The 11,044-nt window shown below is 36.5% G+C and overlaps 1 non-coding gene across 1 annotated transcript; it reads right to left on the bottom strand.

Moving 5' to 3' along the window:
- Positions 1-225: 225 nt before the first annotated feature.
- LOC138835650 (U6 spliceosomal RNA) lies at positions 226-332 on the bottom strand. Its single transcript, XR_011374682.1, has one exon. It is a non-coding gene; the product is annotated as a U6 spliceosomal RNA (small nuclear RNA).
- Between the last annotated feature and the right edge of the window lie 10,712 nt (positions 333-11,044).

Below are 11,044 nucleotides of genomic sequence, written 5' to 3'. Positions count from 1 at the left end.
TGGTCCTCAGGTCTGTTTTTGTGCCAGTACCAAGCTGTTTTGATTACTATGGCTTTGTAGTAGCGTTTGAAGTTTAGTATTAATATTCCTCCAGCACTGTTCTTTCTGATAGGGATTGATTTTACTATCCGGGTTCTTTTATTGTACCATATAAAGTTTTGGGTTGTTTCTTCTTTTTCCTTGAAGAATGAGTTGGGATATTGATAGGTATCGCATTGAATTAGTAAAAACATGGAACACTTCAAGAATTTGTGTGTCATCCTTGCACAGGGGCCATGCTAATCTTCTCTGTATCGTTTCAATTTTAGTATATGTGCTGCCGAAATGAGCACATGATGCATGTCTTAAGCCTTGTTACCTAGATAAAAATCCTCCCTCTGCTTTACTTCCCACCAATGTGAGTTTGTGTGCCACTTGTCTAGTAGAATTTGCCATTTCTGACTTTTGTTACTTATGTCATCATAATATTATGTATGTTGTTTGCATTGATTGCCAATATTTCCCATGAACATTTACAAATTGAAGCTCAGATTTGTGGTCAGTGTGTGTGTGTGTGTTTGTGTGTGTGTGTGTGTGTGTGTGTGAGTGTGTGTTGAAGATCAAATCTACAGCCTTTTTGATTGCTAATCAAGTACCCTACTACTGAGAAACATTGCCAACCCTAATTTTTTAATTAAATTTATTTCTCAAATAATAAATAGCATTAAAACTGTAAATATTAGTGAATTACCATATGATACTTTAATACATGCATACATTGTATAATTGTTTAGATCAAGTTAAGCAAATCAAATCTGGATAAAATCTATATCACAATGAAGAAAAGTGAAAAAAAGAGAAGCCAAATTTCCCTATTGCTCTCCATCTCTTTGATGATCAGTAAAGTCAATATAAAAAGTTTTTGTACACAGTTGAATGCTCTCAGAACACTAAAGCAAAATCAGTCTTTGAAGACCCCATCTGGGAAGTAGTTTGATTCTGGGATTTTGTTTTGCATGAATATGTAGATGACAAATGGGCTTTTCTAATTACCACCTGTATCACATTTTTAATGGTTTTACATTAAAAAACCATCATATTAAAAATGACACCAGGCTATTACTTGTAGTTAGGTAAATAAACCTGGTCTCTAAGTCTAACAGCCTTCCTGATATTTGAAATAAGTTTTAACATGCACACTTATGCATCTCGTATTATTTTCATGAAACATTTCATCAAAAGGCAAATGAAACCAAGGGCATTCCAGTCCAGTAGTGGTGACGGATTCTGGGTATTAGAATGGCATATAGAAAATCTCTTTCATTGCAAACACTGAATGACATCCAAATCAAGATAAATATCACATAGATCTGAATTTTTTAAAGGTCTGAAACCCATTTAGTGAACAGAAATGTTTTCTTGCAGTAGATATAAAGGAAGAGATTGAGAGAAAGAGAAATAAAGAACAACACAGATAAAGAAAAATCTAATAATACAAGTTAAAAAATTCTTGGGCTCAGTATTTTATTAGAAATAGAATTAGTTCTGCCTCCTTAATATAAATACTAATTGGACAATCTCTCCAACAAGTTACAGCTAAATAACTCTCAATTATTCATATTCATAAAGAATAGCTCAAAGGTGTGGTATACTATTACAGTGGTTAACAGTTAACTCATTATTAAATTCTAATCAAAATCTTACTGGGCCAGTGTAAGCCTGTTTATGTTCCTTGAACATACCTCATCCAGCAAGCAAGGATGGGCTCAGAATCTATTTTAGATGGTGTGTGTGTGTGTGTGTGTGTGTGTGTGTGTGTGTGTGTGTGTGTGTGTGTGTGTGTGTGTGTGTGTGTGTGTGTGTGTGTGTGTGTGGTGTGCCAGTAAACTGGAGCTTGAGCTCACAGCTTGATCTTGTCCCTTAGTTTTGTCACTCAAGGCTGTAACTCTACCACTTGAATCACAACTCTACTTTTGGCTTTTTGATGGTTAATAGGAGACAAGAGTCTCGTGGACTATCCTACGCCAGCTGGCTTAAAACCTCAGTCCTCGGTAGCTCAGTCGCCAAATTCCTGAGTAGCTAGGATTACAGGCATGAGCCACCAGCATCTAGCTTTTTATTTTGCATTTTAAAGTTTTTTAATCTCTTTATAAAGAGCGATGAGGAAAGAGGCTTTCTAAGTGTTTTCTATTGAAATACAGAATTGATAAGTGCCCAAAGGAGAAGGGAGGGAAAATAGAGGAGGGTAAGGGACGGGGAGGGAAAGGGAGAGGAGAGGAGGATTATTCATTCAGTGAATAATCTAAACAAATCACCAGCCTTCTCATTTTTTCAGAAACAAATTGTATCTGTTAGCGTTTGGTACTTTGATGTTGTTAAAACATTTTCTATTGAGGCATAACATTGATCATGTCCAGGGTACAAGGTACCAGGAAACAGGCTGGAACAGAATCTACCAGAATCTTGATTGTGGATTTCCCAGCCTTGAGAGTCATAAGAAACAATCCATTGTTTCTAAGCCAACCAATGACCCATTTAAGATACATATGTAAAAAAAATACATATAAAAATACTTTATAAAATATCCATTTCTGGCCAGGTACAGCGGCTCAAACCTGTAATTTCAGCTACTCAAAAGGCAAAGATTAAAAGATGAGGTGACCACATGCAAAAAGGTAACAAGATCTCATTAAAAAAAATAAAAGCTAAGCCAGGCACCAGTGGCTCACTCCCGTAATCCTAGCTACTCAGGAGGCTGAGATCTGAGGATCATGGTTCAAAGCCAGCCCGAGCAGGAAAGTCCATGTGTTCATATTCAAACCCCAGGAACTTCCAGAAATAAAAATGAAGATATTTACAGAAGGAATCTTATATAGTTTAGAGTTTAGAGAGATGCTGAAGAAAGGCAGGCACATCACCACAATTGGTAAAGGCATTTTTAGCTTTCATTTCTTCTAATAATGATCTTAATGACAAATGTTCTGCAATTACTAGTAAGGATAAAAATTTAAGGGCATTGTTATAAAAGGAGAAAACTTAAAAAATTTTGAATGTCATTTTACCTAGAAAATGAGTTTAAAATCACCCTGCACTAGAATCAACCCCAAATGGATCAAAGACCTCCAAGTCAAAACAGACACCCTGAAAACATTACAGGAAGGAATAGGAAAAGGGCTCCTTGACAAAGGCTGAAATTTCCTTAATAAAGACTCAGAAACACAAGAAATCAAAGAAAGTTTGGACAAATGGGATTGCATGAAATTGTAGAGTTTTTGCATGGCAAAGGACATAGCTAGCAAGATCAATAAAAAGTCCACGGATTGGGAAAGGATCTTCACTAGCCATACAACAGACAAGGGTCTCATATCTAAAATATACTTAGAACTCGGGGCTGGGAAGGTGGCTCATGGTAGAGCGCTTGCCTTGCATACCTGAGGCCCTGGGTTCGATTCCTCTGCACCACTTAAGCAAAAAAAAAAAAAAAAAAGCCGGAAGTGGCACTGTGGCTCAAGTGGTAGAGTGATAGTCTTGAGCTGAAGAGCTGAGGGACAGCGCCCAGGCCCAGAGTTCAGGCCCCACAACCGGACCTAAAATATACTTAGAACTCAAAAAATTAAATCCCTCAAAACCAAATACTCAAAGAAACAACTCCCCCATTGATAAGGGGGCTAAAGACTTAAAGAGAGACTTACTTCTCTAAAGAGGAAATAAAAATGGCCAATAGATATATGAAGAAATGCTCAACTTCTCTAGCCATGAAAGAAATGCAAATCAAAACAACATTGAGATTGTACCTCACCCTAATTAGAATGGCTATAATCAAGAAATCTAGTAACAACAGATGCTGGAGGGAATGTGGCATTGTGTTGGTGGGAGTGTAAACTTGTTCAACCACTCTGGAAAGCAGTATGGAGGTTCCTCAAAAGACTCCACATAGAGTTCCACTATGACCCAGCAATCTCACTTTTGGGCATTTACTCAAATGATCACAAACAAGACCATACTAAAATTGCCAGCACAACTATGTTTATTGCAACATTATTCACCATAGCTAAGATATGGAACCAATCCAGATTCCTCTCAGTGGATGAATGGATCAAGAAAATGTGATTTATGAATATATACGTATATATATCATATTTTCTTGATACATATATACATATATATGTGTGTGTATATATTAAATATATATACACAATGGAATTCTATGCCTCCTCCATCAGAAAGAATGACAATGCTTATTTATTAGGAAATGGAAAGAATTGGAGAAAATCATATTAAGTGAAGTAAGCCAGGCTCAAAGGAACATATGTCCCATGGTTTCCCTAATCTACAATAATTAGCATATTTCTAGGACAAGCAGAAGTGGTAAAAATCTATGTACATTTGACCATAAGATGAAGCTAAGCAAAATGAACCCCAAGATAAGGACACAAGAAGTTTTATCTTTATTGCTATTATTTTTAATGTACTTATAATGTACTGTGTGATTGTTTTGTTTCAATTTGTTCCTAATATTTTGTGCTTTTGAGGCAAGTCAATAATACTTGTTTTTTCTTTTTTTGGGGGGGGTCTGGTCTTGGGGCCTGAACTCTGGGCCTGGGCCCTGTCCCTCGGCACTTCAGCTCAAGGCTAGCGCTCTACCACTTGAGCCACAGCGCCACTTCCAGCTTTTTTCTTTTTGCTTATGTGGTGCTGAGGAATCGAACCCAGGGCCTCATGCATGCAAGGCAAGTGCTCTACCACTGAGCCACCTTCCCAGCCCCTGTTTTGTTTCTTTTGTATGTTCTTTCCCCAGGTATAACCTCTGTTTTCACTGTATTTGATTGTGGTGCCCTGCATCTTGTATATACATTTTTCTAATTTGGGGAGGGGAAGGGAAATAACAAAATGCTGAAATAAGGATACAGGTTGACCCATTGTAACAATGATATGTACAGCATACTATGTTGAAAATGAACTTTACAGGGGGTGAGCTTCAGGGGGTGAGTGAGGGAGAATTTGGGGAGATGGGGTGGTAAGAGATGAAGGAGAGCTTACCAATGCTCAATAGTAAATGTACTTATTACCTTACTCATGTAACTGTAACCCCTTTGTACAGTATCTTTACAATAATATATATATTAAAAAAGAATTTTAAGAATGTTTTCAAACTTTAAAAACTAGCTCTCTTTTGTCACTCAAAAATTTGACTCACTATGTGTTCACAATGAATTTTTACTCTAAACAAATTCATCAATGAAACCCCTTACTTTGTACTGATAACATATGCTAGTACAATAAAAATTCAATCATAAAAATAACTTTTGGGGGCTGGGAAGGTGGCTCAGTGGTAGAGTGCTTGCCTTACATGCATGAGGCCCTGGGTTCGATTCCTTAGCACCACATAAGCAAAAAGAAAAAAGCTGGAAGTGGCGCTGTGGCTCAAGAGGTAGAGCGCTAGCCTTGAGCTGAAGAGCTGAGGGACAGTGCCCAGGCCCAGAGTTCAGGCCCCACGACTGGATACAAAAAAAAAATAATAATAACTTTTGACTAGATGCCAGTTTGTCACACCTGTAATCCTAGCTACTCAGAATGCTGGGATCTGAGAATTACAGGTCAAACCTGACTGATCAGAGAAGGCCAAGGGACTCTAATCAACAATCAAAAAAAAAAAAGCCAGAAATGACGTAAGTCTCAAGTTATAGAGTGCTAGCCTTGGTGGGAGAAAAAAACAACAACAAAAACAAAACCCTAGGACAGCTTTCAGGCCCTGAATTCAAAACTTGGTACTGGATCACACACCACACACACACTCACATACACACACACACTCACTCACTCACATACAAACTTTCTTAGGGGTAATGATAGAACAATACAACAATACTGGTGGGGAAAACTAATGTTTATTAATATTTAATGAACAAGGCAACCATTAAGGACTTTATATGTCTAAAGCCAATAATTATTTTGACTATAATAAATTTCTGTTTATAAGAACATTTTCACATTGTCATCTAGGCAATGTGTATGCCCCAACAAACTATAGACACATAATTTGCTTTGGAAACTTATAAACAAAGCACAAAACATTCTCTTATAATGCAGAATTTTTATTTTTACTTTAATATTACCATGACCAACAGTGATCCACTGTATACAAAGGACTCATCAGTACCAGAAATCTATGGGTGCTTGCAGCTCAGGATTATTCAGAGGAAAACGGTTTATGGTGAATTTTTGTCAGATTTTGGAGAAAGAAAAAATACCTTTCTCCTTTTCAGAAGGGTTTAGGACTATATCCTATCAATTCACATTAAACAGAGGTATCCACTCTCTAACAAAAATTAGCAGAATTGAAAACTGAGATAGTAAAGGACAAAGATATAAGAAATGTGAGCAAATCCAGAATTGTTAAAGTTTACCATACTTACAGAAAACAAATTCTAAGTAACATAATTTCACACTCAATAACTGTATCTCAGACATCTATACTTTAGTGTGTCATGTGTCTGAGTTGTGGTCAATGATTCCTTTTTTTTTTTTTTTTTTTTGCATGTGTCCTAAGGCTTGAACTCAGGACCTGGGTGCTGTCCCTGAGCTTCTTTGGATCAAGGCTAGCACTCTACCACATGACTCACTGTGACACTTTATGCCTTTTCTAAGTGGTTTATTGGAGAAAAGAGTCTAGTGGCTTTTCCTGCCTTTAATGGCTACAATCCTCAGATTTCAACCTAGGATTACGGACATGGCTTCAATAGTTCCTTTTCTGGAATGATTGGCAGCAGACTTTTAGAGATGGTTCTCTACAGAGTGGATGAGATGAGGACTTTCATATTTTATTTAATATAGATCTGTGCTTTGGGAATATCCTAAAGAGAACATATAAACATATACCCCTGCATAACCAGGATGATAGATGTAAGCCACCATGTCTGCCTAAAAACTAAAAAATTGTTCATGTTTACTAAGCCATGGGTAAAAGAAAATCTACTTTATGTCATTTTTATTTGTTAATTGATAAGATTAAACATTTTCTCAGCTTTGTCCAATTTTATATATGCTGTTAATATGTTTATTATATATTTATTGGTAATATTAGCACATTTCCATATATTGGTATGAACATTCCATTGGCTATTTGCACTTTTTAACATTCAGACATAATGTATTTAAGTGTAATATGACCTTTGTTCTTATCTCTGATTTATATAATTAAGTTAATGCTTACAGACTCACAGTTGGAACCTGATGGATATATTAACTTTTATTTTCTTCTCTTTTTAGGCTTGTTGGCTGAACTCAGTAAACGTTAAGTAATTCATAGAACTATTGGAAGGGCTAGACAAACAGACCTGAGGTTCAATTTCTAAGAATCACAGAAGGCCAACATTATGGCTGTAGAAGCTAGCCAGAACTAGTGTGCCAAATCTCAGGCCTGGGTTTGCCTTATGACCCCAGTGTGGTTCTCATCACTACTGCTCCTCCTGTTTCTCAAAACTGATCTTGTCACCCACACCAGGCAGAAACAACAGAAGATTCCTGCTTCTGTGTGAGCCACATGTTGGGTCTACACTGTAAGAATTACAGACCTGAGAATTAGAGTTTTTATTTGCATATTATTGAAATTTCTTCCATATACAAAGAGAATGGAAATCACCTGTAGAATAAATGTCTACTTCCCATAACATAGGTGATCAAGTCATTTCTTTCAAATTTTCCTGCTTGTTCTAAATTAATGATTTTGTATATAACCTAAGAACTCTCTCTATAAGGTATAAAAGTGGGACGTATTATTCAGACATTATAATTTGAACATAATACAAACATAAAAAGAGCATGGACTCTTGGAGCCTGACAGAACCCTTCTGCTCAAATTCCAACTGAGCCCCTAACCAGTTGTTTAATTTGGGCAAATTAATTGTTTCAGTTGTCCCATATACAAAAAAGAGAGAGATAAATACTACTTCATAGGATTAGCTTGTGCCTCAAACAGAGCCAAACATAAAATAAACTCTTTTATTTTCAGTCTTCCCCAAGGTATTCTTTGTCCTGCTTGAAATTTTTTCCATTTACTTCTACCCTTAACTTTTGCCCTTAGCCAGTTTTCAGTCTAAGCTGTCAACTTCTGTTCTATTTCACAACTCTGCACCTTAGACATTTGCCTCTGATGCGGAACTCTGTTAAATGCTATCTGAAATGATTTGTAAACCGTGGCTTGATCATCCAATGCAGGGTACACAGAAATGGTACATACGCAAAAATTATCTCTGAGAACCACTGGAAGATATTAAAGAAATATCCCTCTTTCCAGTAAAATGAGGTATATAATCATAACTGCGCTAAATGTTTCACAATTGCCTAGCCTTGCGCTAAATACTTCAACTATATTCTATGCAATGAGATTTTAGATTGTTTGCAGGACACATTAGAAACCTCTTTTTAGATTTTACAAAAATAAAGCTCAGGGATTTTAACTTCCATGGTCCGAGTATCCTATTGCTGATACAAGAAATAAGCATTAACTTGATGGCTTAACCTGGATTTATTATTTCATAATGGTAGACATTAGAAGTCCAAAATGAGTCACACTGGGCTAAACTTGAGGTATGGGCAGGTGGAGGAGTAGGTTCCTATGGAAGTCTCTTGGAAAGAACCTATTCCTTTCCTTTCTCTGTGGTCAAGAGATCACACATAATACTTGGCTTGTGACCTTCTTCCACCATCTTCAAAGCCAAGAATAGTGAGACAATTTCCTTTCACACTGTTCTGGTTAGCTCACTGTTTCTGTTGCTGAGAGGATCCTAATGATTATGTTAGACCATACATACCTCACTGCCAGCTGATAGTTCTGTTTTCATTCATCTTAATTTCCTTTTGCCATGTAAGGTAACATATTCACAAATTCCACGATATAGGATGCAAATGTCTTTGGGGAGCTATTATTATGCTTGTTACTGTATAATAAACTTTGTTATTTCCTGGCTTTAAAAATGTGCTAATCAGTTGGGAAGTAGGCCTTGCTTGTTTGATTCTTTTCTTGTTGACAAGACTTTTCAGGGAAAGTTGTTAAACAAAGAATTGAGCCCCAAACCCCACACATGCTAGGTGAATGTTTGACCACTTGAGCCTGTAACCGTTTTGTTTTTATTTTTATTTTTATTTCTTGAGATCGGATCTTGAGCTTCTTTTGCCCTGGCAGACCTTGAACTAGCAATCTTCCTGTCTCTATCTCCCAATTACCTAGGATTAAAAGCAGTCACCACTATACGCAGGCTTGTTAGTCCATTTTCTTCACTGTGATAAAATACTTGGGAGAAACAGTGAAATGGAAGAATGGTACTCTGTATCAAAGATTTCAGTGTGGGTCACTTGGTTGTTGTTCCTGAGTCTGTGATAAGGCAAAACATCATGATATAGAGATGGTAAAGACTTGTATCTTCCTATGAGCCCTATCTTCTTTATACTATGTGAACTAGATATTGCCCAATCAAAGAGCAAGTCTTCTTTTTATTTTATTGTTAAAATACTGTACAGAGGGGTAACAATTACATGGGCATAATATGAGTACACTTCTTATCAAGCATTGTAGCCTCCTCCTTTGTTTCCCCTTCCCATCCATTCCCACCCCCCATCCCCCCACTCAATCCCCCCCCATGAAAGTTGTAAAGTTTGCTTTCGACATAACAACTTGTACATCTCATTGTTGCAATGGGTCTACCTGTATCCCTATTTAAACGATTTGTTTTTCCCCTTCCCTTCCACAAATAATACCGACATCAAATACAGTGAAAGCAGGGGTTATACTGTGGGGGAGGGACATATGAAGCACCAAAGAAATAATCTTATAAATGTGATAGAAACAATCCCATGAAAGAAAAAAATTTGAATACATATCTTAGGGTTCATTTCCCTAACATCATCTTATCTGACCTTTTCTAGAGCAAGTCTTCTTGATTTGGGTCTTTTACAACTCTTTTTATGCTGGTATCATGGTCAGAAAAAAATTATTCTAAAAATAACTATATTACAGACTACAATAAATTATTAATACAAGTAGTAAGTCCTACTTATGCCTCAACTCCCTTTTTAGTAAAACAGACTTTGCATAAACCTAAGTATTCAAAAAGTATTTGTGAAATAAAAATATTTTTATTTTATTTTATTTCTATGCCTCCATCAGAAAGAGTGACATTGCCCCATTTGTTAGGAAATGAAAAAGCTTGGAAAAAATTATATTAAGTGAAGTAAGCCAGGTCCAAAGAAACATAGGCCCCATGGTTTCCCTTATTTGCAATATCTAGTATATGTATGAGTCAAGCAGAAAAGGTCAGATTTAGTGATGTTAGGGAAATGAACCCTAAGATATGTATTCAAATGTTTTTTTTTTCATGCGATTCTTTATTTATAAGATTATTTCTTTGTTGCTATGTATGTACTTCCCCCACAGTATAACTCTGCTTTCACTGTATTTGATGTCGGTATAATTTGTGGAGAGGAAGGGGGAAAACAAATCATTTAAATAGGGATACAGGTGGACCCATTGCAACAATGAGATGTACAAGTCGTTATGTCGAAAATGAACTTCACAACTTTGGTGGGGGGTGGGGGGTAGGATGGGAAGGGATGGGAAGGAGAAACAAAGGAAGAGGCTACAATGCTTGATAAGAAATGTACTCATTATCTTTCCCATGTAATTGTAACCCCTCTGTACAATATTTTCACAAAAAAATAAAATAAAATAAATTTTAAAAATTGAAATATATATATATTAAATAATCTATATATGGGGGCTGGGAAGTTGGCTCAGTGGTAGAGTGCTTGCCTTGCATGCATGAGGCCCTGGGTTCGATTCCTCAGCAACACATAAACAGAAAAAAGCCAGAAGTGCTGCTGTGGCTCAAGTGGTAGGGTACTAGCCTTGAGCTAAAGAGCTGAGGGACAGTGCTCAGGACCAGAGTTCAGCTCCCATGACAGACAAAAAAAGTATTTCCTTATCTCCTTATTTAGAAAAAAACATTTTGTTAATAATTTATATCCAAGTTTTGCATAAACTTCACCAAAATGTTAATAAATTTATTTA

The sequence above is a fragment of the Dipodomys merriami genome, unplaced genomic scaffold, assembly GCF_024711535.1.
Source record: "Dipodomys merriami isolate MVZ:Mamm:240054 unplaced genomic scaffold, mDipMer1.0.p SCAF_1, whole genome shotgun sequence".
In the NCBI taxonomy this organism is placed as follows: domain Eukaryota; kingdom Metazoa; phylum Chordata; class Mammalia; order Rodentia; family Heteromyidae; genus Dipodomys; species Dipodomys merriami.
This window is presented reverse-complemented; position numbering and strand designations above follow the sequence as displayed.